At 43.1% G+C, this 27,478-nt stretch overlaps 1 long non-coding RNA gene across 4 annotated transcripts in view; it reads right to left on the bottom strand.

Annotated features, from left to right (window-relative positions):
• Positions 1-1,625: 1,625 nt before the first annotated feature.
• The window catches only part of LOC141418164 (uncharacterized), a 45,102-nt gene continuing 19,249 nt past the window's right edge, over positions 1,626-27,478 (bottom strand). For 3 of the 4 annotated variants that reach the window (XR_012442877.1, XR_012442878.1, XR_012442879.1), the window contains 2 exons: positions 5,202-5,291; positions 1,626-4,246 (listed from right to left, as the gene is read on the bottom strand). This is a non-coding gene — a long non-coding RNA (uncharacterized lncRNA). Of the gene's footprint in view, positions 4,247-5,201; positions 5,292-11,426; positions 11,939-27,478 lie in introns of those variants that run through there. The other variant, XR_012442876.1, reaches the window with a different exon arrangement.

The raw sequence follows: 27,478 nt of genomic DNA, 5'->3' as shown, positions 1-27,478 counted from the left end.
GTAGCTTTTATCTGAAGCTAAACCTGGAAAGAATATGAGAGAAGATGGGAGATTTAGGGGGAAACCAAACAATCAGGGTGCCTGGTTGAAATCCTGCCCCTACATCTGCTTGCTGTGTGGCCCTGAACAAGTCATGTATCCTCTCTGACCGCAGACTCTTCCTCTGAAAATGGGGACTGAATAATTCTACCTCAAAGAATCCAGCACAGTGCTTAGTAAACAGTGGCAAGTGCTTAAGAATACTGGTAGAGTCTGCAAGCGATCTCGTCATTTCTGTCTGGTTCACAGGGAAGTCTGGACTAACTGCGTAACTATATTTAGCAATCGGTGGCTAAAGTGGTTCTTGCTGACTTATAACCTCAACATGGAGGAGAAGGTTCTCCTGACAGAGGCCCATTTTGGTGTGTGGGGAGGGGAGGAAGGTAACATGGCTGATGAGGCTAGAAATGCAAGTAAAACCCAAGAAATGGCACTTTTGTGAAAGCAATTTTGCTTAAGGGATTCCCTTCTCCTGACACACCTTCCCATCTTCTGTTTCACACTTCCAATTCTTGAAAGTCTGGCTAAAGACAGCCTCCCCAAGAAGCCCACCCGGCTGTACTATCTTGACCTACAGCTCTACAGTTTATATACACACGCCTGTAAGTGCTCATGCATAAGCAATGATCTCACAGTGTTTTGTGCTGGTCAAAACTCTACAACTGCATTATGTGCCTATGTCTGAACTCCCTAACATGGCATAAGCTTCCAGAAGATGACATGACTTCTAAATCCAGATCTAATAAATAACATTACCAAGCACCTGCTATGTGTCAGGTATTTCACCTACCGTATTTCATCTGCCCAACAGCTCTGCAAAATTTAGATGTGTTCTTTCAGTTTACATATGTGGAAACTGAAGGTCACAGGGCTTAGCACTCAAGATGCACAAGTTCAACAAATAATTCTGAATGATTAAAAGGAAGAAAAGAGAGAAGGGAGGGAGGGAGGAAGGAAGGACAAATGGGTAGTCAGATGAGTAACTGGGTGGAGACAGGAACAGATGGATGGGCAGATGGTTGAGTGGATGAATGGATGGATGAATGGATGGATATGATGGGTGGATGAAGGAATGGATGGGTGGGGGCTGGGTAAATAGACGAAAAGACAGCAAGTAAGGGTAAGCCAAGGTTACCTGACTCCAACCGGCCTTTTTATTTAAGCATAATGATACTCTGCTTTTTATACCCAGGGCACCTGCAGGCACCCAAACACTGTCAAAAGGTCCCCAAAACTTAAGAGTAGCAGCCAATCATCCTTGCTCCAACCAATTCCAGCTGCCTCCTGGAGGCAGGCAGTGAGCCATGAGAGATGAAGACTAAAGAGTCCCCCCTTGGTGAAATCCTACCCTTGGGTAGGCAGGTGATCTGGTTTGGTGAGGGGGAGGATGGTGTGGATTGTGGTTTACCAGCAAGGCCACAAGAGGGCAGCCTTTGGGCATCCTGTGGCATCACCAGCCCTGGTGAGCAGAGCTAGGGTGGCAGCAGCCCAGCAAGTTCCAGCAGGTGGTTCCTGTGGCTCATTCCTGCAGGACCATTGCTGGGAATGCTGAAGAAAATGCTGGAAAAAGCAAAAGACAGAGCAGTTCTTAGGAGGAAACTCAAGACCATCAGGGCGGAGCCAGTGTAACCTGCACACTCACACATCACATGAGAAAAAGCAAAATGAGGGGATGCGTGCAGTGTGACCCCCTTGGTGTACTTTTAAATATGCAGGAAGAACCATATAGATTAGTTGGCTGCTGGTCTGTGAAAGAAAATTCTAAAAGGAATTCCAGGAGAGTTACTTACATTTTACCTTTCTGTACTGTTTTGTCATTAGAGTATTAAAAAACAAACAAACAAAAAACAGTGGTTATCTGGAAATTGGGTGTTTTATTTACACTTTCTTGCATTTTTAACCTAGTGAATGCTGTTTTTAAAGAAGGTTGGGGATAGGACCACAGGAAGATGCACTTCACCTGGCTCCCCGCCTGTGAAGAACCAGGATGGGTCACCGGGAATGAGGGCTTGTCTGTGTTGCCACAGTTGAAGTCCTAGAGCCTCCTGGCCCCACTGGGGCCCGAGGAGCAGAGTTCTGAGGACAATGGCAGGGCTGTGGGGCTGTGGAGGATTTGCCGGTCGGCGTGGGCCCTGAACAGTCTCACTGGAGGTGCCTGGTGTAGTAAAATAGGCAAGGCTTAGACCCAACAGGCTCCATGCAAACCTGTCTCCTGCATCTGACACCTGGGTGACCTTGAGCAAATTACTGGACCCCTCTTGATCTCAGTTTTCCCATTTGTAAAACAGCAGTTGGAAGAACCTTGCTATAAGATTTAGCTTGACAGCTGGGCACCAGTGGCCCACACCTGTAATCCTAGCTACTTAGGAGGCAGAGGTCAGGAGGATCACGGTTCGAAACCAGACAGAGCAAATAGTTCATGGAACCCTATCTAGAAAAAAACCTATCACAAAAAAGGACTGTGGAGTGACCCAAGGAGTAAGCCCTGAGTTCAAACCCCAGTATCACAAAAAAAAAATAGCATTGATGTGTGTGAAGCACCTAGGGAAAGTTTGGCATACAGTAGGCAGTTAATTAATGGTGACTGTAAACATGCCTTCCCTCCGTTTGCTACCCGCCCCGCTTCTAGGATGGAAATTAACTGTAAAGCTGAATGTAACAAAACTGAACAGACACGTTCCCCAGCTGGTGATTATTACCTAACTTTTCCAGGGCCATCTCTGAACCAAATGTGTCTGGAGACCTCGATCCTACATCTAAACCCGAAGCACCCCCATCCCATGCATAGACCCCATCTCCCAACCCTGCAGTTCCCTCCTGCTCTCACTTGAAGGCGACATTGAGCTTCAGATTCCTAGGTGCCTGGGACCAAGTCCCCACCCCCAGCCCCTTCAGGCTGGATGCCAAATTGCAGAGTAACTGAGCCAGACTATCCCTGACACCCACAGAACAATTCTAGAGACAGAAAAAGGACATCTCACCTCCCACAGCACAGAGCAAGGATAGGGAACTCACTAACCCTTAGAGTGATACTGGCTGAAAATACAAACAGGTTTCAGGAGATAAGGGGACAAAAAATAAGATAGAAGAGGGAGGAGCTAGGGACATCTTTTCAGGCTTACCTCTGAATAATAAAAAAAAAGTTACAAGCACATAAATGACAGAGGTCGCTAAGTAAACTATGTACATCCACTTAAGTGACCATTTGAAGTAATGCTGGTGAATATTATACAGCAACTTGGGAAAATTACATAAACAGAAGGAAGAATGCAAAAATGTATTCTCTATTTGGATGGCAGGCACCTCAAATCCAGTATTAGATCCGTGAGTAATAAAACCAGGGAGTCTTTCCCTGCATTGTTTATGTTTCTTTACTTTTGACTATCAGAACTATGCAGGGTAGAGTAACCCAGGCAGAAAATTTCCAGGTTCTGAGACGCTTGTGGCCTGACAAAATCTCTGTGTGTCCTCACCAGTGACATCCTATGAGCTAAGATCCCCATGGTCTTCAGAGAGCTCCTAAGAAAATGGTGCTTGATTAAAACACGTGGAAGAAGAAGAATGCAGGCCCTCAAGAGCCTGTCTCTCTTTCCTATGAAAAAGCGATTCCCAATGAGGAGAGCACAATGGCACAGTCCCTTACCTGAGCAGACCTGTTTACCTGACACTGGTGTCATCATATTACAATTTTACGCCAGGCACTAAGCAGTCCCCTTTATCTGCCACCAGGTGCTACCCAGGGTACCTCGTCCCTGCCATCCCATTGCACGCAGCTAACAATGTCATAAAGTAGCAGGTGACACTCCCTGCCTTTCACAGATGGAACACAGAGGCTGTGGGGTGGGGGGCATTGGGGGAAAAGCGTTGACCTGAAGCGGCATGGCCAGAACATGTCACTCCCCAAGCCAGTGCTCTTTCTATCACTGAGCCAGCCAGCAGCACCTGGAGATGCAGGCAGATGGCCCCAGCAGCCTGATGGTAGGCATGACCTTGAACACCAAGGAAGGGGCAAAAACCTCCTCAGTTTGCATCCTCATGGTGACATGTATGAAGTCTGTGTGTCCCCAGCTTCTGGAATGTGGCACATGGTAGGTAGCTAAACAATGGTAGGTCCACCATTAATGGCCCTGGCTCCAGCCCTTGCTTTTCATCTGTTCCTTCTTCCTGGATCTCCTGTTTCTTGACATCCGCCAGTGAGTGACACTGCCTTCAGGCACACAAAGACCAAGTATTTAACTTCATGTAAAAGCACCAGGATCAAGTAGCTCAGTTCACACCACCATTCCCAAGAACTGGTGTGAGCAGAGCTCGTGAGACAGGGTTTCCTAATGCAATGACCAAGGGAATTCTTATGAAGCATCATTTAGGGTTTGGTTTGATGACACCTACTTGCTACACAGGCACTGACAAGGGGGGCACTGTCACCATGCCTATCTTGCAGGTGAGAACATTGAGGCTTGGGCAGGAAGAATTCTCCTGATGTCACTTAGCTGGGAAACTGACAAACTGCAGGGTCCAAGTTCTGTGGGGACCAAGCCCTGAACCATAACAAAGAATACAGACTACATCCCGGCCACCTCTCTGTGCCTCAGGCTGTTCATCTGTAAAATGGACCAGGAATAACCCTCTAGGGGCAGCTATGAAGATTAAGTACGCTAATATAAGCAAAGGTGACACCTGGTCTATGCTAGAAGGTATCAGTGGTTAGTTTGTTATTTGAGATGATAGTCAGGACTTGGTCTGACAGTCCTAGAACAATCTCCACCCTCTGCTTAAACTGCAAAATTGCACCCTTGCTCCCCAAGGAGCAAGACATTCATAATTAGAAAAGGCTTCCCAATACATGTGACTAAATCTGGTTTGCACGACATACATCCTTCCTGGGTCTATTTTTACCCTGAAAGGGTGACAAAATGAAACTAGTCCCTCTTTCCCTCTGCCTTGCTTCTACACCAAGGAGGAGCCCAAGTCCTCCAGGCCCTGCACCTTCCTTTTCCTGCCTCTCTAGGTCCCTCACCCAGAGAGGTCATAGCCACCCAGCTGGGCCTGGCCACTTCCCTGACTGGGACTAATGTGAATGCAAAATTAGTCTCCTTTCACCATACATCCACAGAAGGAGGGATAAGAAGAAAAGCAGTAGGATAGTAATATTGGAGGCAGACCTGGTTGCACAGGACTCCAATCCCAGAACTCGGGAGGCCCAGGCAGGAAGCTCATGAGATCCAGTCCAATGTGGGCTACATAGCAAGACCCTGTTTCAAAATAAATAAATAAACAAAAGTTAAAGTGTAATATTGAAAAATAAAAGAGGAGCTCTGTTCAGAGCACTTTCCAGTGTGACAAATCTCATTTGAGACACTTTCCTAGCTTTTGTCTTCTATCTCATTCTTGCTGACAGCTGAAACTTTCCTGGGGTGAGGCCCTGTCCTCGGGACTTCTGGGCCTAACTGTTCTCTTCTAGAACATTCCAACACTGAGAATAACCCAGCAAGCAGGGCTGGCTTCAAAACAAATTCCCGGCCCACGGCCACTTATCATGAGGGCCTGTCTGCAAGGCAGAGCCCTGTGCCCGGCCTCCTACGCAGGGTTCATGGGCCAGGACCAGGGCCAAGCTGTGGGCCGGCTTCCCACAGAAGCAATTTTGCTCCCACGGGGTCAGGGAGCCAGCTCTGCATCAGAGAAGTTGCTGATGCTGTTGAGGGCAGCAGGACAGGATTAGGGTCACTCTCTCACCTTTGACCTGAATGGGTTCTTCCAAATGTGTGAAATGTGAAGAATCCAAGCTTTACTCCCAGCTGAGCTGAATGCTCCCACTGCACCCTCAAGTCCAGGCAGCCCTCCAGGCGGAGTTATGCATCTACTTGCAAAACTAATGCTTCTCTCCTTTTTCCTTGTCATTAGTCCCCCTACATGACACAGTGTCACAACTCTTTGCATAGCATGTATGCTGTGTTAGGAATTGTAAGTCATCTGAAGATGATCTGAAGCACTCTACATCATTTTATGTAAGGCTTTGAGCATCCCTGGATTTTGGTACCTGTGGACATCCTGGAACCAGTCCCCTGTGGTTACTGAGGGACAGCCATACTCACCACAGTGTTGAGATTGTCTCTTTGCTTGTCTTGGTCTCTCACTAATATCTAAGTTCCTTAAGTGCCACTGACCCCAGTGCAGTGTCCAGACATAGTAGGTGAAAAAGAAATATTTGCTGAATGAATTAATCCTAGCTACTCAGGAGGTGGTGATCAGGAGGATTGAGATTCAAAGCCAGCCAGGCAAATGGTTTACGAGACCCCATCTCGAAAACCTATCACAAAAAAAGGTTGGTGGAGTGGCTCAAGGTGTAGGACCTGAGTTCAAACGCCAGTACCCCAAAAAAAGAAATAACCTCATTCCACCATCTTGAAACCAGAAGTCCTCCAGTGCACCTTTCAGTGGGTCATGCAGCTCTTTTTAAAGCCCAGTACACAGCTCTGATGAAAAGTGCTAAAAAGAGCCATACGTTTAATCCTCAATCCTTCTGATCACTGTCTCCTGAGTAGCTAGGATTACAGGTGTGAGCCACTGGTGCCCAGCAGGTTTCCTCTTGAAAATTACACAAGAACAAGAAGAAACAGGTATACCAACTGTGTCTTCCAGGAGACCTGGAGACATGTGACCATCAGTCCCAATACATAAAGGTTAAGGAGCTGTAAATGAGCGCTAGGGACATAGCTTGGTGATACAGCACTTGCTTAGCCTGCTGAGTTCCATCCCCAGCACCAGAAACAGGAAGGAGGAGGAGAAGGAGTATAAGAAGGAAGAGGGGAAAGAGAAGGAGAAGGAGAGGGAGGAGGAAGAGAACTGTAAATGACCCAGCAGGGAAGAAGCAAGTCAAACTCAGATTGGATGGAGGGACCCACAATTTGCTCCACAGAACCCCAGAAAGACTCAAGAATAGGAAGCATCAAGTCCCTAATGAGATAAAGGAATAAAAACAACAAAAATCTTGGCAAAGTGTTCACAAACTCTAAGTGGACAAACAGAGGCATACAATGGAATATTGTTGTGCAATTAAAAAGAATGAGGTACAGATATGTGCTACCACATAGATAAACCCTGCAAACATGCCAACTGAAAGAACCCAAACACAAAAGGCCACAATTGTATGATATTATTTATGTGAACACCAAACTAGGCAAGTCCGTAGACAAAAAGTAAGATTGGCTAGGTGGGGTGGAGCACACCTGTAATCCCAACACTCAGGAGACAGTAGAATAAGGAGTTCAAGACCCAGCTGGGCTACATAGTAAGTAGCTATATAGTGATTCTGTCTCAAAAACACAAGGGTTGGGGATGTAGCTTAGTGGTAAAGCTCTTACCTAGAATGCACAAGGCCCTGGGTTCAAGCCCATGACTCCAAAAAAGAAAGAAAGAGAAAAGAAACAAGGTCAGCGGCTGCTATAGACTGCAGGGGCGGGGGCTGGGGGAATGAGGTATGACTGATTGGTACAGGATTTCTCTCTGCCGGGGGTGGGAGTGAGGCATGACTGATTGGTACAGGATTTCTCTCTGAGGTGAAGAGAATGTTTTGGAATTATGGGTGGTGGCTGTATGAAACTGAATATTCTAACAATAACTGGAGTGCACACTTTAATGGGGCAAATTTAATGGTGTGTGAATTATCTCAATTTTAAAAAGAGTAGATAAAGCTTCCAATCAACCGCTTCTGGTCTAGATATGAAACAACACAAAAAAAAGGCCAGTGAATTTGGTTGACTTTTTTCTTCCTTTTTTTTTTTTTATTGTTGTGCTGATTGGGGATACATTGTGGCATTTACAAAAGTTCTTACAATGTATCAAATATATGTACCCCCCCTCCATCATTCTCCTTCATCCCCTCCTCCCCTCAAGGCCAATGAATTTCTCAGGAAGGAGATGAATGGAAATCCCAGTGCAATCAACAGCTTTGCAGAAAGCTCAGGGAGCAAGAGAAAGGAGAGCTTTATTAAAAATACTGAACTGATGAGTTAGCCGATGGATTTGACCATCCAGGAAATGACATGGACACATTCACAGAGCTGTTGAAGAGTAGAACGCCAACGGTCAGATGATCAGAGAAAACTAAGCAAACAAAAATATTGTACAAGAAAGAAAATGTAGCTGGGTGCTGGTGGCTCATGCCGGTAATCCTAGCTACTCAGCAGGCAGAGATCAGGAGGATCTCCATTCAAAAGCAGCAAATAGTTCTAGAGAACCTATCTCATATATACCCAACACAAAACAGAGCTGGTGGAGAGTGCCTAGCAAACGTGAGGCCCTGAGTTCAAACCCCAGTGTCATGAAAGAAAAAAAGAGAAAGAATCCCACTTGACAGGGAATGATGTTTACAATGTCCTAATAATGTAAATGATAAATAAAGATTTTATTAAAATGTTCAGCTAAATTCTATTAGAGGGAAAGGGCAACAGGAGGCAGAGGTGGGCTGAAATATTCATCTGCATAATTGAAAGACCATCCAGAAGGGTCACAATTGATGAGTCAAGAGATAACTTAAGGGCTGGGGGTGTGGCTCAGTAATAAAGTGCTTGCCTGACATGCAGAAGGTCCTGGGTTTGATCCCCAATACCAAAAAAAATCATTGATCTAACCTAATTATTTAGTGGGAATGCCTTTCAAAATGAGAAAATTTAACACCCATATATTACTTGGAAATAAGCAACTAAATGACAGAATAAATAGCTACGGGTGAAAGGTTTGACCTGGTTCTGCCACTTCCAGCCTGGGGACCCAGAGGTGAATTCTTTCCTTTCTCTGGCCTCAGTGTCTTCTGCATTGATTGTCCCCAGCCTGCTGAGTAGGTGGGGCTACAGGTGCCCAACGAACAAGAAATTGCTCAAAATAAAAACATTTGTCTTTTTTTTCAACAAAACCTTTTTTTAATAACAAAAATCCCTTTCAAGTAACAATACTCAGCCAGTATTAGTTCCATTCATACATACAAATATAGATGTTTATACTTCCCACTAGGTTACACAAAATATAGTTTTCAACATTTTGTATCTAACGCTCTCTATTTCTGGGGAGATGTTTTGCTGTGTGACCAAAGTCATGAAATACAATATTATTTACAACAGTAAAAGAGTAGAGTGCACCAAAGCAGGGAGCTTAACTGGTGAGATTAACTTTATGAAGAGCATTTGATGATGTAGAGGAATGTTTACGCTTTTATATTCAGTGAAAGAATCAGAAACTCAGTGCAGTGCATTCCCAGCTCTGTTAAAAAAAAAATGCATCTAGAAAGGCGAATGGAGGCGTCACAAGTATTGTCGGTGCTTTCATTAGTGAAATTATTTTTTTCCTTCTTCTTTTCTATTTCCCAAAATGGCAACAGTGAGTTTGTGACCCTTCTGCAAAACAGAAGCGGGAGTAGGGTGGAGGAGGGACAGAAATGTACCCACCTCCTTCCAAAAGTTCCTCCCTGTGCGTGGAAGTGGGACCCCAGGCGTACAGAGGGCTAAAGTGCGTTTTCCTTGCTCTGCTTTGCCAACAGAAGTGCTGGTCCCAGCAGCTACTGCTGCTCTGTGCTCGCTTCCTCCTGCAGGGCGGTAGGGGTGGGGGAAGGGTTCACCCATCCCAGAGATAGAAAGAAGCACTCGAGACAGCAAGCCACAGAGACACAGGTGACCACTGCTTGGTGGCCTCTCTGCTCAGCTTGTCCCAGGGTGATTTTTGGACCTAGTACAGACAGGAAGTAATCTTTCTGGGTCTAAAACAGCTGCATCAGAGGCAGAAGCTTTGTACTAGTGGACTTGGGGTGCTGTGATTTGAATATGGTCGTCCCCTCCTAAACTTATGGGGGAGTTTAATCCCCACTCTGAGGCATTAAGGTGGTAGTGTTTAGAGAGGCCTTTAGGAGGTGATTAGGATGAGATAAAATAACCCGGGAGATCCCTTGTGATTGAATCCTGGTGGCTTTATAAGAAAAGAGAAAGAGAGACCAGAGGACACCACATACACACACACGCACACACGCACACACACTCACACTCACACACACGCACACACTCACGCTCACACTCACGCACACACACTCACACTCACTCACATGCACACTCACTCACACGCACACTCACACTCACACTCACACTCACACTCACACAGGCGCTGGCCTGCTCTGCCTTGGGACTCTGCCAACAAGGAGGCCACCACCAGATGCAACCCTTTGACCTTGGATTTGAAGAACAGTGGGCCAAAACAAATCTCTTTCCATTAAAATTCACCCAGTCCATGATGTTTGTGTCACTAGCCACTGAAAACAGACTAAGACAAGGGATTTTAATTATCTCTCTCCTTCTTACACTAAGGATTAACGATTACCCCCAAACCTGTAATGCTATTCCACTTTCTGCCGATCAAGAAGTTTCTCTTGGGCTGGGATGTAGCTCGGTGGTACAGCGCTTGCCTAGCATGCGTGAGGCCCTGGGTTCGATCCCAGCACCAAAAAAGAAAAGACAAAAAAAAAAAAAAAAAACCTCTCCCCAAGAAGTTTCTCTTTCCATCCCAGCAGTTCTCATCCACCAATAAACCCCATCCAGATGTATCCCCTCTCCCACCCCACGCCAGCCAAACGAAGCTACCTGAATTCCCCACACTTTTCCAACTTTCTTTTAGTTAAGCCAGAATTTTTCAATACCCTACATTCAATACCTAGATTTTTTAATTAAGTACTTACTTCGAAATCTATTAAAATAAAAAATACCTTTCTTGTGGCGGGGGGATTAGGGATTCCCAGCTGGCAAAATCTGTACAAACATTCTGAAATCCGAAAATCTCAAAGTCTGAAGTGCTCTTATCCCGAGTGTTCCGGAGAAGAGATAGCAATCACCACCCCCTGTTCCCCATCTGACTGTGGCGGACGACTGAGGCTTAGGAAACTCTGCATTAGGGTACTAATTTTAAAAACACTTTGTTACACACATGGAAGGGACAATTTGTGGCCATCCTTGAGATTCCCACCCTGAGAGGTGAATGTGGGCAGAGCTCCAGAGAGGCCTAGGAAGCCAGCAGGCACGCGCACAGAAGCCAGGACTGATTTCCAAGGCAGAGATGGGAGAGAGCAGAATTCCCAGCTGTGTCAGAAACCAGTTCCTAGAGCTGACAGCACTCTGCCAAGTGATAAAGCACTGGCCTAGTAAGCATGAGGCCCTGAGTTCAAATCCCAGTACCCCCCCCCAAAAAAAACCCCAAAGTAGAAACCAATTCTTGATCCCATGGTCTCAGAGTTCCCAAGGTGGCTCAGCCCTGCCTGGCCCTGTCCACTTGTGCCCAGGATGGAGGTAGGAGAGGATGGGTCACTCAGCAACCTTCCCAAGCACAACAGAAGTCCCACTTGATGTTCCACTCACTGAAATAAGGGACTTTTAAAGACTCTTGCCAGGTCCTCTTGTCCAGTCCTAGTGTGACAGGGCATCTCTGGGAGAAAACCTCCCCACCTCCTGAAAGAGAACCTGACAAGTGAAGACTCCCTGTGCTTCCAAAGGAGAAAACCAAGGAGGGAAGAGGAAGTGGAAACAAATGGACCAAGCTGGAGCCAGCAGGGTCTTTGAATCCCCTATACTTAAATTCAGGACCATTGTGCTTTTCTGAGTTGCCTCAGATGTGGGCCCTTTTGCTCAATTCACAAGCAACCTGGGAGATACATGTGGGTATGTCAGGGTGGAGCAGGGGTGGGGACAGGCAAGAGGGTTCCTAGACTTGAAGACTTCAGGGGATTAGGGAGGTGACAGGCTTCTTCTGCAGGGACTGCTGCCAGCCCTCCACCCCCATCTCCCACAAGTTGGACGCAGCCTTTGCCTGTCACTACTGAGCCAGGTCTCAGCTCATCACTCTGGACATTTGGGAAGGCGTTGGTAGGGCTGGCAGGTCTGCTCCCCACCAACTGCCACCTTGCCGGGTGTTAGCAGAACAGCAGGTGCATCACGCTGCAGCTTCCATGATATAAATACAGGGAGCGAAAATAACTAATCCCAGATAACAGCAGTGTAATCCAGCGCCCGGCCTTGAATCTCAGAGAATTCAGAGGGAGCAGCTGCTGGGGCTGCCCCCATCTGCAGCCCACTGCCCCTGGGTGGCCTGGGCTGAGAATCTAAGCCAGCAGAAAGCTGGGAGAGCAAAGAGCAACTGGAAGAGAAAGACCTGATGAAAAACACCTCTAATCACAGCTCTGCCAGGGAAGAGATGATTTTTCTAGAAGCACCATGAAAATTCTGAGCTCCCCAGCAATGTGAGCCTGGTCTCCGGGTTCTTAGTGATGACATGTGAGGACAGTATGTGGTTCTAAGCTTGGGGGCTGGTTGGCTGTTGTTTTTAGCTTCTAGACATTACTGTCATGGTAGCTATATGATTGTCCTCCAGCTTGGGAGGGTTGGGTCCCTCCCACACAATCCCACGCTCAGGTGCTGGGCATCAGGGTGGTCCACCTACGGCTGCCACACCAGGCTTCTGAACTTGGTTTTGACACATTGGCCATGTGGAGTGAAGTTTCCAAAGACAACTTGCTGTCATAGTCCTTGCAGTCCTCTATGAGAAGCTAGTAGGTTTGACCATTCTTAGCCATTGTGTTTGAACAAGACACTTAACAAGGACTCATTAAGATACTGCAAACAGCACGGACACTCCTTCTGCCCTCCTTAGGGAGGGCCTTGATTCTCTGGCTGCCGGAGAGGGACAACTCAGTCCAGCCACCAGTCATGTCCTTCCTCACACACTCTGTCATTCGTCTTGGGTTCCCAGTGGTGTTCAGATGCCTCATGATGGGTTCTGGGGCCATTTCTCTTTCAGACAGAGAGCAGACAGCCTGCTGGGAACGGAGCTAGCTTGGGTGGAGTCGTGGAGTAAGGACACCAGTGAAGTAAGCCCACCAAGGTAGGCAGAAGCAGGGTGGGCTTGGGCCTCAGAAACACTTCTTCTGTAAGCAGTCAAGACATATGATTCCTTATGGAGTCATCATTGCCATCTTTGGGATATCTGGGAAAAGGGAAGAGAAGCAACCCAGAACAAACCTGAAGGGTTGAGAACGGGAGACATTTGCTACCTGTGTGTCATCTAGGAGAGGCCCTGAACGAGACTCCCCCTGCCTTGCCTCTGATTCTCTGCATTGAAGATCACAGCTCATTATGAGTAATGGTCTTTTTGTTTGGTGCCCATGTCATTTTCAAGCCAGAGTTTATTATGGTTGGCCACACACAAAAGTCATTGTGTTCTTTATCTCTAACAAAACTCTAACACTCAGCCACAAGACTTCAACGAAAAGCAAACTGCAAGCTGCACACAGCTCTGAGCCCCCAGCCCTATGTTGTAAGTCGAATGGGTGGGCAGCTCACTCATCTCGGAGCCCCATCAGCCCACTGGAGATAGAGACCTGGCCAAAGAGGGTCTCATGCGGTTGTAATGCCACCCTGGACCACCACGGGGAGCTCAGTCCCCAAGGCCTAATTGAAAAGAGTATTTGATGACATAATGAAATGCTTATAATTTTACATTAAGTGGAAAAGTCAGGACAGAATTGCATTCAATGTGAGCTCGACTATATAAGACAGATACAGGGAAAGAAAACAGAAAGCAAAACACCAAAGTACAGTGTGCTTTTTGCCAGTTACTAGGATTATAATTTGTTTCTTTTTTACATCAACTCATCATGTGAGTTTCTCCCAAATTGAGACCAGCAGTCACTTGCACCCAACCATGATTTATGGGCTACTATTGTTTAGGTAAAGGTTGAAGCAAGATTTCAAGGAAAAAAAAAAAAACTGGGTGTGGTGTAATTCTAGTTATTCGGGAGGTGGTTATCAGGAAGATTATGGAAGCCAGCCCAGGCAAAAAGTTCTCAAGACCCCATCTCAACCAATAAAAGCTGGGAGTGGTGGTGCCTGTCATTCCAGTTGCTCAGGGAAGCAAAAATAAGAGGATCTCGATCCAGGCTGGCCCAGGCATAAAGATAGACTCTGCTTCGAAAATAACCAACTCAAAAAAGGGTTCAAGTGGTAGAAGTCCTGCCTAGCAAGTGCAAAGCCCAGTGTTCAGCCCCCAGTACTGAAAAAAAAGAGTCAATTTCAATTAATATATTAAATAAAGAATAATATAGGAGAAGGGGAATAAGAGTGATAGAGAGGATGAATTTAATCAAAGTACACTATATGCATGTAGAGGAATATCACTATGAAAGCCCTATGTACAGTTAGCATAGGTGAGTGAAAAAATAAAATAAATGCCAATTTTTTTAATTTAAAAAGAGTAATGTTAGTGCCTGATTATAGCTAACAACAGAGAATTAAGAAACTATGCTACAGCATTTGTTTTCATATAGAACTTCAAACTGGGCATGGTGGCTCACACCTATAATCCCAGCACTGGGGAAGTTGAGGCAGGAGAATGTGAATCTGAAGTCAACCTAAACTACAAAGCACGCCTGTATCAAAAAAATCAAAACCAAAAAAAAAGTTTTTAAATGCATATAAATGTGTGGTGTGGTAGAGAATAATGAATTTCTGCTCTTAAGATTGCTGTTCCAGAAAAGGGTACCTGAACAGAAAATCAGAGAGAGGAGCAGAGCGTAGGATGGGCAGAGGAAGAGCAATAGAGCCTGGACAGAGGGTGACAGGGAGCTTCCTATGCCCCCACCCCCAGATGAGTCCCCTGGGGCTCCATCTGGACACTTTTTGATCCTATTTCCCTTCATCTTGGTTTGGATACTGCTCACCCACTATGGGTCCTCAGCCACAGGAGCCCAAAGTCTGAGATGAAGGATGATGGGTGGCGTACTGCCTAGCATAAGAGAGTAACTATGGTGCACCCTCACCATACCCAAATCTCTTCCTCAACATATTTAACCACAATAATGCCAAGAGAAGAAAATGCTACTAGTTGGATGCACACTAGGTGTCAAAAGTTATTTCTATTCAACACAGCCCTCACAGCAACTGTGAGATGGGTATCATACTCACGATGTCACGGATGAGAAAACTGAGCTCCTTAATGACTCAGTCCAGCAGCTAAAAGTGGTCAAGCCAAGACTCAAACAGGTGAGTGGAAGGCCAAAGCCCAAGGTCTCTGCCCCACGTCCCACTGCTCCCTGCCTCACAGAAAGGACTTATGTTGTACAGTAAGCAATGAGGGGTAAGAGGAGGGGAGGGCATGGGAATGTACATCTGTAATCTCAGCTACACAGGAGACAGAGGTAGGAGGATTGCAACCCAAGGCTGGCCCAAGGCAAAAAGTTCCAGACCCTCTCTGAGAAATAAAATAAAATAAAATAAAAAGGGTTGAGGGCATGGCTCAAGTGGTAGAGTGCCTGTCTACTAAGTTCAAGGCCCTGAGTTCAAACCTCCTACTGCAAAAAAATAAAAATAAAAATCTGGATTGACAAGATTCCATGTGGTGATTGGCAGTCTTTTTATATCAGATGTCTTGGCATTGCAGAAACACACAAGTTCAGAAAGAAAAGAAAGACGGAGAAAGAACAGAAGCAAAGAAATAAAAAAAGCATAACCCCAGGGAGGCATCATGGAAAGAGTTGCTTGGCTCTGTGCCCCTTGGGCACTGCCACTGCTCCAGAAATGGAGCCTTCCAGCCAGGGTGCGACCATGGGTTTCACTGCATAGGAGATGAACAGAACCAAGTCTCCCATCTCGGCCAGACAGGCAACTCTGCTGTAATCTAATCGTGCCCCTGGAAGCCCAGCCAGCAATCTCTTTCCCTGTCACAAACGCCATCAAGTTGCAGCACCAGCTCCTGTCACACACGCAGCCAGGCAGGATGCTGGGACCTGTCTTGGCCACACATTCGCAGATCGGCAGGGTCAGCCCTGGTTCTGGACAGTTCACAAAGGCCAGAATAAGTGTGAGGCCAAAGGGGCCCTGAGTGGGGCCCTGCTTGCAGAGGGACATCAGGGCATGGGATTTGCTCTGAGGCAAATTCAGGCTTCCTTGGGGCTATGAGTCTGCTCACAGACCATCACTACACAAAGAAAAAGAAATAATCCAGGACATTTCTTGAAATGTGATGACATGGACAGCAAAGAGGGAAAAGGTGCAGTGAAACTCACCTGACTGGCCAGATTTCAGACCTAACTACAGAGCTGTAAACCGGTGGCTCAGACCTGAAATCCTAGCTACTCTGGAGGCAGAGATCAGGAGGATGGTGGTTCAAAAATAGGTTGTGAGAACCTATCTTGAAAAAAATCCAGTACAAAAAACTGGGCTGGTGGAGTGGCTCAAGCCATAAGAGCGCCTTCCTAGCAAGCATAAAGCCCTGAGTTTAAACCCCAGTGCCACCAAAAAAAAGATCTGACTCACAGGCCAGGTGTGTGGCTCCATGGTAGAGCACTTACCCAGCATGCATGAGGACCTGGGTCCCACGCACAGCACCACAAAAATAACTAAGGCTGGCAGAGTGGCTCAAGTAATAGAGTGCCTACCTAGCAACTGTGAGGCCTGAGTTCAAACCCCAGCACCACCCAAATTAATTCATTGATAAAATAAAATAAAAATGATGAATAAAAGAAAAAAGCCTCAGAGGTAGACACTTGTTTCATATGCTCTAGGTCCTAGGCTCAATCACAAAAACCACAATGAAAAAAAAAATCTGTTAAGGGGGAGATGGTGGGGGCCTATTTGGAGTTGTCACAATGAATCCCCCTGTCCAACTAATATATCCTAATAATTTTGTTTTAAATCTGATAATCACAATGAACAGTGTACCAGTGTTTCAAAAGCAACAGAACAGACATCCTGATGCAAACTGGTTTGGGCATACCCCACACCCCAGTGGCTGGGAATCAACCTGGGCTCTCTTCCTAAAAAGCTCAGATGCCTCCAAACGTCCTGGGATAAGGATGGAGGGGAATGGTTTTCAGCGCTTTGCATTTGTACTATGAAGGTCATCCCGTCTGCTCCTCTAATGGTCTCAGAGGCAAGTAAGCAGGTGATTATTCTCATCTGACTAATGGGGAACAGAAGCACATGGACCAGAAGTCTTGCATGTAATTAGCAACAAGAGCTGAGACTGAAATCTGCAAGGGTGAACTGTCGTCACGAATTACGCACACTCAGCAGTTCAGAACAACCTCCATTCTGCTGGGGACACATGGAAAAACTATGAATAAGCAAATCTTTAACCAGACACGTGGAAGAAAGCCATGAAATCCCTTGCAATGTGTAAAAAGGAGCAATATTATCAGACTCTCTCTTACTTTGCCTGGTGTATTTTAAATTGGAGGACTAGTGTGCAATCAATGCCTAATACCAAAAAAAAAAAAAGTAAAATTGGGGAATTATTAATAGATTCAAAGACAGTGATAAAATGATCCTGCCTCTCTTCTCAACAAATGTGAAATCGTAGTACTGGATCATTGTGATGATGATTCTTAAGCAGTGACGGCTTTGCTGCAGGCAGGAAGATTTGTGATTAGAAGCGATTCTGAGTGAGAGTTTATCTATCAGAATCTCTTCTTGTGGAAAAAAGAAACAAAGCCAATGAGATCTGTTGCCAGCTTACTCAGTTGTTGTTTATATGTTGATAATATGCTTTCAATAAATATGATGATTCTTCAAAACAACTAAAAAAGGAAAATTAAGAATCTGCTTCGAGATGTTAGAAAGCTAGCAGAGTTGCTCAAGTGGTAGAGCATCTGCCTAGCAACCATGAGGCCTTGCGTTCAAACCTCAATGCCACCAAAAAAAAAAAAAAATTAGAAAGCTGATAAAATAGTGAAGAATCTCCAGCCAGAATCCAAAGGAAGAAGGTGCCCAGAGAAGTGAGCCATTTTTTAAGCTGTGTCGGATGCGGGGTGTTTGCTGTTATAAGAGATGGCTGGGAGGCTGAGTGGTACTTTTGAAGGCCTCACAGTACTGAAGGAGGAGGGACTGAATTGAAGGCCCACAAGCAATATGACTGGGACTTGCTTAGGATGCAACTCCAAATGGATGCACTCTACATGTGAGTGTGAACCAGAGCTGAAAGGCCCACACAGGGTGACAGCTCAGCTTCAAGCTCTGGAACACTGGTGCTCCATGAGCTTACCAGAAACAAACGTAAGTATTTTTAAAGAGAAAAACAGTATCATCTGAAACCTCAAAATCATTCTACAAGTTTGAAAAAACAATGCCCAAAATATAGTAAAAAGTAATAAGGCACAAAGGCTACAAAGCAGTATAAAATAGAGAGAAACAGAAAAGTGAAAAAACAACAGAAATAGACTCCCCAAGGCTCTAGCTATTGGAGTAATCAAAGACTCTAAGTATGCTTACCAAATTCAAGGAAATAAAAGAAAAAAAATAAGATAGAATTTTGGCAGGGAACTGAAAACTATTTTTAGAAATCAAATATAAATATTAGAACTGAAAAATATACAATAAGCAAAATTAAGAATTCAAAGGATAGTTTAAGGGTTTCTTTTTAAATGCTTTGCCATTTAGGTTAGAAGTTACCTGAATACTACAGGAAGGAGAAAGTATGAAAAATACAGAAGATAAACCAAGAGACATAAAGGCCATAGAGAGATCTGATGAGTGCGTAACTAGGGACCTGGAGCAAAGACAGACAATATACAACAGAAGCAATATTTGAAGAAACAATAGCTGAGAAGTTTTCAAAACTGAAAGATGTCATTACACCACAGATTCAAAAAGTTCTACAAATTCCAAGCAGGATATAGAAAAGAAAAGCCATTTCTAGATGACACATCATTTTAAAAGCCTACTGGAAAACAAAGGTGAAGAGAAAATTTTGAAAACAGTTAATAGGGGAAAAGATAAATTATCTTTAAAAAGAGCAGGAGCTAGACTGACAGCTGACTTTCTATCAGCAACAATGAAAGTCATAGACAATAAGACTACGTATTCTAGTTGGTGAAAGTATTTAATCATTGGACTTAAAGATTTGTCATCCAAACTTTCATTTCTTGGCAGCTGTTAGAACTGAACAAACCAGAGTTCAAATATTAGACTTCAGAGTCTGAGTTTCTCAGACGTTCTCTACCTGTCCCACCTGCCCCACCCCATACAGTTCTCTCTTCCTCATGTTCCCTACCGCTTCTCTAGCAGGTGAACACTTACTTCTAGTTCAAGGTCCAAGTCAACTATCACCTCTTCTGTGTTTGATATTAAGCCTCTGTTTCCTCACTATAAAACACAGTAAAATTTCATCAAAAACTTATACAAAGCCTCTAGTGTTTATCACTGCTAAATAAAATGAAATCCCTGTTCCCTCACTCTTCTCTGTCCTCCTTAAGATTCATACATCTTCTCAAATAACCATCATTATTAAGCTTTGTTCATCCTGGTTTTTTTCTTGTATAGCTCAGGTTCTAATGATTTGCTGAGCCATTATTGCATATACATAGCTCTGTTTTCTGGGAGAAGATTCTGTTTTATCCCATCTCACTTTAAATAGATCTTTCTTCTTGGGTTCTCTCATCTGTCCTGGTCTAGACCACTCATTTACAGCACCCATAAGTCAGAGATCACTGCTCCAGCCACACCCACCTCCTGACAGCCACCCATGGGAGGGTGATTACAGCAGTGGGACATCAGAAACCACCTTAAGGTTGGCACAGAACTCATTTGATGGGAAGTCAAAAGCATGAAATTGACCTTGGCAAATCTCAAGCTCCAAGATCAAGTTCATGCTTTTAACCTTGGCATTGCCATAGGCATGGTGGCAGCAGACATAAGACATGGGAATTGCCTCCAAGACACTCCCAGTGATTGAGGAACACACCATTTCAGCACGTACTGAAATAGAGTGTGATGGGGTAGGAGGAGTTGAAAAATATGTTAAGCAGACAGGACCATTGCTGGGTCCTCTTTTCTTCCTCTACATTCTTTCTGCTTAATCTCATCCATTGTCATGGCTTTGAGTACTATCTACACACTGAGGGCTTTCAAATTCAAATTGCCATCCCAGACCTACCCACTAATCTCCAGACTCAGATGGGAGGCTGGGGATGTAGCTCAGTGGCAGAGCTCTTAACTAGCATGCTTTAGGCCCTGGGGTTAATCCCCAGCACTGAAAAGAAAAACCCTTGGATGTCTGTAAGAATCTAAAATTTAACTCATTTATAAGACAGTCATTGAGTTCTTGCCTAGTACTCCTCTCCTCATTCACACACACACACACACACACACAGTGAGAGGGAGAGAGGGAGAAAGAGAGAGAGAGAGAGAGAGAGAGCATTTCTTCAACTCTCCCCACTCCAGGAAGTGATACTAGTTGCCTGAGCAGATGCTTGGCACTGAGGTGTTATCCTCAATCCTCTTTTTTCTTTTGTCCCCTCAAAACCAACCCATTGGCATGGCATAGGCTCCACTTCCAAGATTATCTTACCTGCTTGTGTGTGTTGCATTGCCTCCCACCAAAACACTGTCTCCTGAAATGCAGGGACTTTGTATTTATCTCAGTTTTTCTTTATTCTTACTGCTGATTATACCCAGACTATGGAACTATGTCTGCCAATTACTAGTCACTTAATAAACATTTAACTGGGTAAATGTCAGGGGAAGGTGGCACAGGAGAGGTGATAGTAGAGATGGGTCTTGAAATAGCAGTAGGTGTTCACTCACTTGATAGAGAAGGGAGGAGAGGGAACAGTATAGGCAAAGACAGGAATGGGTTCCAAAAAGCAGAGTGTCTGAAAAAGCTCAGGCTGCAAATTTAGACATGCTTGCCTCATATCTTACTCTAACATCTCAGTCTTTTTCTGTTTCTGTACCAGAATACCTGAGACTGGGAAGGTTATAAAGAACAAAGATTTATTCATCTCAAGGCACTGATGGCTGGGAGGTCTGCGGTTGAAGGGCCACATCTGGTGAGGTCCTTCTTACTGTTTGGGACTCTGTGCAAAGTCCTGAAGAAAGAAAGAAGAGGGACACACACAAGAAAGAGACTTTCAAACTAGCTTTCATAATAGACCTGTTCTCAAGATAACCCATTTTGCTGGATGCTGGTGGCTCACACCTACAAATCCTAGCTACTCAGGAGGCAAAGATCAAGAGGATCATGGTTTGAAGCCAGCCCAGGCAAAGAGTTTGTGAGACCCTATCTCAAAAAAACTCATCATAAAAAAGGGCTGGTGGAGTGGCTCAAGGTGAAAGCCGAATTCAAACCCCAGTATCACAAAAAAAGAAAAAAAGATAACCCATTATCCCAGTAATTGATTAAATGGGATAATCAATTCATGAAGACAGAGCCTCCAAGACCAAATCACCTCTTAATATCTCACAGTGGGGATTAAATTTCAGATGAGTTTTGATGGGAAAACCTAGCCCTTAGCAAGTACTCCCTTGATCGAGTACAGAGATTCTAGTGTGAGTACTTTCTTCATAGTGAGGTGTTGAAACTGTGAGAATGGGCCCAGTACTCTTAGAGTATGCAACAAATGGTAATTTGTGTCATTAATATTAACATACAGTATTAATACTTTGGTATGCTTAGAACATGGGCTGTTTGAGGGTGTCCAGGAGATGTGAGTGGATGGCCAGATTGGGGGTCAGATTACTTTAGGCCAGGAATCCACAAAAAACATTTAGCAGTACTGGTCAACCAATCATGGCTCTGTTAATTATTCTGTCACTCAGTGTTAGGCAATGAGTAAATTCTCACATGAAAGCCAGCTTCTGCTCTTAATGCAAGCTATGGGGCAGTTAGTCAATGAGAGTTAGTGTATCAGTTAACTATTGCTGCATAACAAAAATTACCCCAAATCTTGGCAGCTTAAAAAAAATCAATGAGTGCCAGCCTGAGAAAGCAGGTGTAGTGTCACCTCCCCCAGTGTGCTTGGAAAGGTGAAAGCTTGTAGCAGTGGCTGTAGGGCCCAGGAAAACTCTAAGTAAACAAAGCCTGAGGGGCTAGGTGAGTGTTAAGCTCACTCCTGAGATCTGCATAAATAACGCCTCCAGCAACAGCAGGCTGACAGCAGCGGACAGGCGAGCCACAGCCTCAGATAGCCATTCACAGATCTGTCTCCAGACTCTTTTTTTTTTTTTATTCCCTACCTTTGATAAGACAACAACCGAACTACACCTGCATGCTGAAAAACTTACTGAAACTGTATTGCATTTGAACTTGGGACACTTTGTGGTGTTTTTTGTTTGGTTTGGTTTGGTTTGGTTTGGTTTTTTTCCCCTTTGATAAGACAATGACAGAACTATTTCTGAGTCACCATCTCCAGGATTGCAGGCTGAGGGACTAACACCAAAATTATTAAGACTGAAACTTTATTACATTTGAACTTGGAGATTTATTTATTTATTTATTTATTTATTTATTTATTTATTTATTCTCAATCCTCTCTCTGTCTCTCTAATGCCTGTTCAGCTTACTGTTGATTAGTACACTATCTCTCCCTGTTTATATCTTTAAAACTTTTTTGTTTGTTTGTTTGGTTTGGTTTTTTTTGTTTGTTCACTTGTTTCTCCCCTTTCTTTAACTTCTTTACTTTCCCTCTCCTCTCACCCTTCCATTCTAAATATCACCATTGTTATTATTACAAGCTAGAAAATACTTAATTGCACACAGTACAGAGACAATAACAACACCAAGGGCAATGACAGGAAGACAGAAAAAACAGGGAAACCAGTTTCCCTACAGCAATAAATTAGTACAGGAACCAGAGGGAAATGAAGAAAACAGATACTCAGATCCAGACTCCAACAAAATGAAGACAAACTATGCCAAAGAACCCAATGAAGCCTACAAGAATAATTTAAAAGAAGAAATACTACAGGTAATCAATGAGAATTTTATAGAGATGATACTGGATAGGGTCAACCAAAATGTACAGGAGACACTCAAGAAATTCCAAGACAACAAAAATAGAGAATTTGAAAAAGCACAAGAAGAAATAAAAGAAACCATAGAAGCACTGTATAAACACCAAAGTGAAACAAAGAACACGATTAATAAAGAGATACATGAACTCAGGATGAAAATAGACAACATTAAAGAGGAAACAACTCAGGATATGGAAAACCTCAGAAAAAAGAATGAAACAGAATTGCAAAACAAACTGGAAGGCCAATCTAGCAGAATAGAACAAAAAGAAGACAGAATCTCAGAACTCGAAGATGAAATGGCAATTAAAGGAAAAACTGAAGAACTATTAGTTAAACAACTCAAGACCTGTGAAAAGAAAATGCAAGAACTCACCGACTCCATCAAAAGACCAAACTTCAGAATCATGGGCATTGAAGAAGGAAAAGTGGTGCAAGCAAAAGGAATGTGTAATATATTCAACAAAATAATAACAGAAAATTTCCAAATCTAGAGAAATCTATTTCCATACAAATGCAAGAGGCCTCCAGAACACCAAACAGACCACACAAAAATAGATCTACCCCATGGCATATTATCATTAAAATAACAAATACAGAGACCCAAGAAAGAATATTGAAGGCTGTAAGAGAGAAAAAAACAAATAACATACAAAGGTAAACCCATCAAAATCACAGCAGACTTCTCAACAGAAACATTAAAAACAAGAAGAGCTTGGGGTGAGATCTTTCGGGCACTGAATGAAAATAACTTCAACACCAGGATACTCTACCCAGCAAAACTATCATTCAAAATAGATGGAGCAATAAAAGTCTTCCATGATAAGCAGAAACTAAAACAATATGTGACCACAAAGCCACCACTACAAAAGATTCTTCAAGGGATTCTGCACACAGAAAGTGAAACCCAACATAACCATGAAAAGACAGGCAGCACCAAACCACAGGAAAAGAAAAAGCAAGACAGTAGAGAGTAACCTCAACTCAGGTACACACAATCAAACCTTCAAACAACTAAGACAACTAAATGACAGGAATCATCACATAACTTTCAGTACTAACACTTAATGTTAATGGACTTCATTCCCCCATCAAAAAGCACTGTTTGACGAACTGGATTAAAAAGGAAGATCCAATAATTTGTTGTTTACAGGAGACCCATCTCACTGACAGAAATAAGCATTGGCTTAGGATGAAAGGCTGGAAGAAGATTTACCAAGCTAATGACCACCGAAAACAAGCAGGACTAGCAATACTTATCTCTAACAAAGTAGTCTTCAAACCTACATGGATCAAATGAGATAAAGAAGGACATTCCATACGAATAAAAGGGGAAATAGACCAAAAGGAAATAACAATTATCAACCTATATGCAGCCAATGTCAACGCACCCAATTTCATCAAACATACCCTGAAGGACCTAAAGGCATATATTAACTCCAACACAGTGGTCGTGGGAGACTTTAACACCCCATTATCATCAATAGACAGGTCATCCATACAAAAAATCAATAAAGAAATCCTAGATCTAAAATATACAATAGATCAAATGGACCTAGTTGATGTCTACAGAACATTTCATCCAACTTCTACACAATATACATTCTTCTCAGCAGCCCATGGAACCTTTTCCAAAATAGATCATATCCTAGGGCACAAAGCAAGCCTCAGCAAATATAAGAAAATAGAAATTATACCATGCATTCTATCTGATCACAATGCAATAAAACTAGAACTCAATAACAACAGTAAAGACAAAAAACATGCAAACAGCTGGAAACTGAATAACTCATTACTTAATGAACAATGGGTCATTGATGAAATAAAAGAGGAAATTAAAAAGTTACTGGAAGTCAATGAAAATGAAAACACAACCTACCAGAACCTATGGGACACAGCAAAGCCAGTCCTGAGAGGAAAGTTTATAACCATGAGTGCATATATTAAAAAGACTGAAAGATCCCAAATCAATGACCTAATGATACATCTCAAACTCCTAGAAAAACAGGAACAAGCAAATCCCAAAACAAATAGGAGAGAAATAATAAAAATAAGAGCTGAAATCAATGACATAGAAACCAAAAAAACCATATAAAGAATTAATGAAACAAAAAGTTACTTCTTTGAAAAAATAAACAAGATCAATAGACCCCTGGCAAACCTGACTAAAATGAGGAGAGAAAAAACCCAAATTAGTAGAATTAGGAATGCAAAAGGGGAGATAACAACAAACACCATGGAAGTCCAGGAAATCATCAGAGACTACTTCGAGAACCTATATTCAAATAAATTAGAAAATCTTAAAGAAATGGCCAGATTTCTAGATACATATGATCATCCAAAACTGAACCAAGAGGAAATTAATCACCTGAATAGATCTATAACACAAAATGAAATTGAAGCAGAAATCAAGAGTCTCCCCAAAAAGAAAAGTCCAGGACCTGATGGATTCTCTGCTGAATTCTATCAGACCTTTAAAGAAGAACTGATACCAACCCTCCTTAAACTGTTCCATCAAATAGAAAGGGAAGGAAAACTGCCTAACACATCTTATGAAGCCAGTATTACACTTACCCCAAAACCAGGCAAAGACACCTCCAAAAAGGAGAACCATAGGCCAATCTCCTTAATGAACACTGATACAAAAATCCTCAATAAAATAATGGCAAACTGAATTCAACAGCACATCAAAAAGATTATTCACCACGACCAAGTAAGCTTCATCCCAGGAATGCAGGGGTGGTTCAACATATGAAAATCAAAAAACGTAATAAACCACATTAACAGAAGCAAAGACAAAAACCACTTGATCATCTCAATAGATGCAGAAAAAGCCTTTGATAAGATACAACACCATTTCATGATAAAAGCGCTAAGAAAACTAGGAATAGAAGGAAAGTACCTCAACATTATAAAAGCTATATATTACAAACCTACAGCCAGCTTTATACTTAATGGAGAAAAACTGAAACCATTCCCTCTAAAATCAGGAACCAGACAAGGATGTCCGCTATCTCCACTCCTATTCAACATAGTACTGGAATTCCTAGCCAGAGCAATTAGGCAAGAAGAAGGAATAAAAGGAATACAAATAGGTAAAGAAACTGTCAAAACAGCCCTGTTTGCAGATGATATGATCCTATACCTTAAAGACCCAAAAAACTCTACTCAGGAGCTGCTAGACACCATCAATAGCTATAGCAAGGTAGCAGGATATAAAATCAACATAGAAAAATCATTAACATTGCTACACACTAATAATGAACAAACTGAGAAAGAATGTATGAAAACAATTCCATTTATAATAGCCTCAAAAAAAATCAAATACCTGGGTGTAAACCTAACAAAGGATATGAAAGACCTCTACAAGGAAAACTGTAAACTTCTGAAGAAAGAGATTGAGGAAGACTATAGAAAGTGGAGAGATCTCCCATGCTCATGGATTGGTAGAATCAACATAGTAAAAATGTCTATACTCCCAAAAGTAATCTACATGTTTAATGCAATTCCCATCAAAATTCCAATGACATTCATTAAAGAGATCGAAAAATCTACCATGAAATTTATATGGAAACACAAGAGGCCACGAATAGCCAAGGCAATCTCAGTCAAAAGAACAATGCTGGAGGTATCACAATACCTGACTTCAAACTATATTATAAAGCAGTAACAATAAAAACAGCATGGTACTGGCACAAAAACAGACATGAAGACCAGTGCAACAGAATAGAGGACCCAGATATAAAGCCACACAACTATAACCAACTTGTCTTTGACAAAGGAGCTAAAAATATATGATGGAGAAAAGACAGCCTCTTCAACAAAAACTGCTGGGAAAACTGATTAGCAGTCTGCAAAAAACTGAAACTAGATCCATGTATATCACCCTATACCAATATTAACTCAAAATGGATCAAGGATCTTAATATCAGACCAAAAACTCTAAAGTTGATACAGGAAAGAGTAGGAAATACTCTGAAATTAATAGGTATAGGCAAGAACTTTCTCAATGGAACCCCAGCAGCACAGCAACTAAGAGATAGAATAGATAAATGGGACTTCATAAAACTAAAAAGCTTCTGCTCAACAAAAGAAATGGTCTCTAAACTGAAGAGACCACACACAGAGTGGGAGAAAATATTTGCCAGCTACACATCAGACAAAGGACTGATAACCAGAATATATAGGGAACTTAAAAAACTAAATTCTCCCAAAATTAGTGAACCAATAAAGAAATGGGCAAGTGAACTAAACAGAACTTTCTCAAAAGAAGAAATTCAAATAGCCAAAAAAAATATGAAAAAATGCTCACCATCTCTAGCAATAAAGAAAATGCAAATTAAATCCACACTAAGATTCCACCTCACCCCTGTTAGAATAGCCATCATTAGCAACACCACCAACAACAGGTGTTGGCGAGGATGCGGGGAAAAAGGAACCCTCTTACACTGTTGGTGGGAATGTAGACTAGTACAACCACTCTGGAAAAAAATTTGGAGGCTACTTAAAAAGCTAAACATTGATCTACCATTTGATCCAGCGATACCACTCTTGGGGATATACCCAAAAGATTGTGACACAGGTTACTCCAGAGGCACCTGCACACTCATGTTTATTGCAGCACTATTCAC

Source organism: Castor canadensis, chromosome 16, assembly GCF_047511655.1.
Source record: "Castor canadensis chromosome 16, mCasCan1.hap1v2, whole genome shotgun sequence".
Taxonomy (NCBI): domain Eukaryota; kingdom Metazoa; phylum Chordata; class Mammalia; order Rodentia; family Castoridae; genus Castor; species Castor canadensis.
Note: the sequence above shows the minus strand (reverse complement) of the source record. Positions and strands in the feature narration are given on the sequence as shown.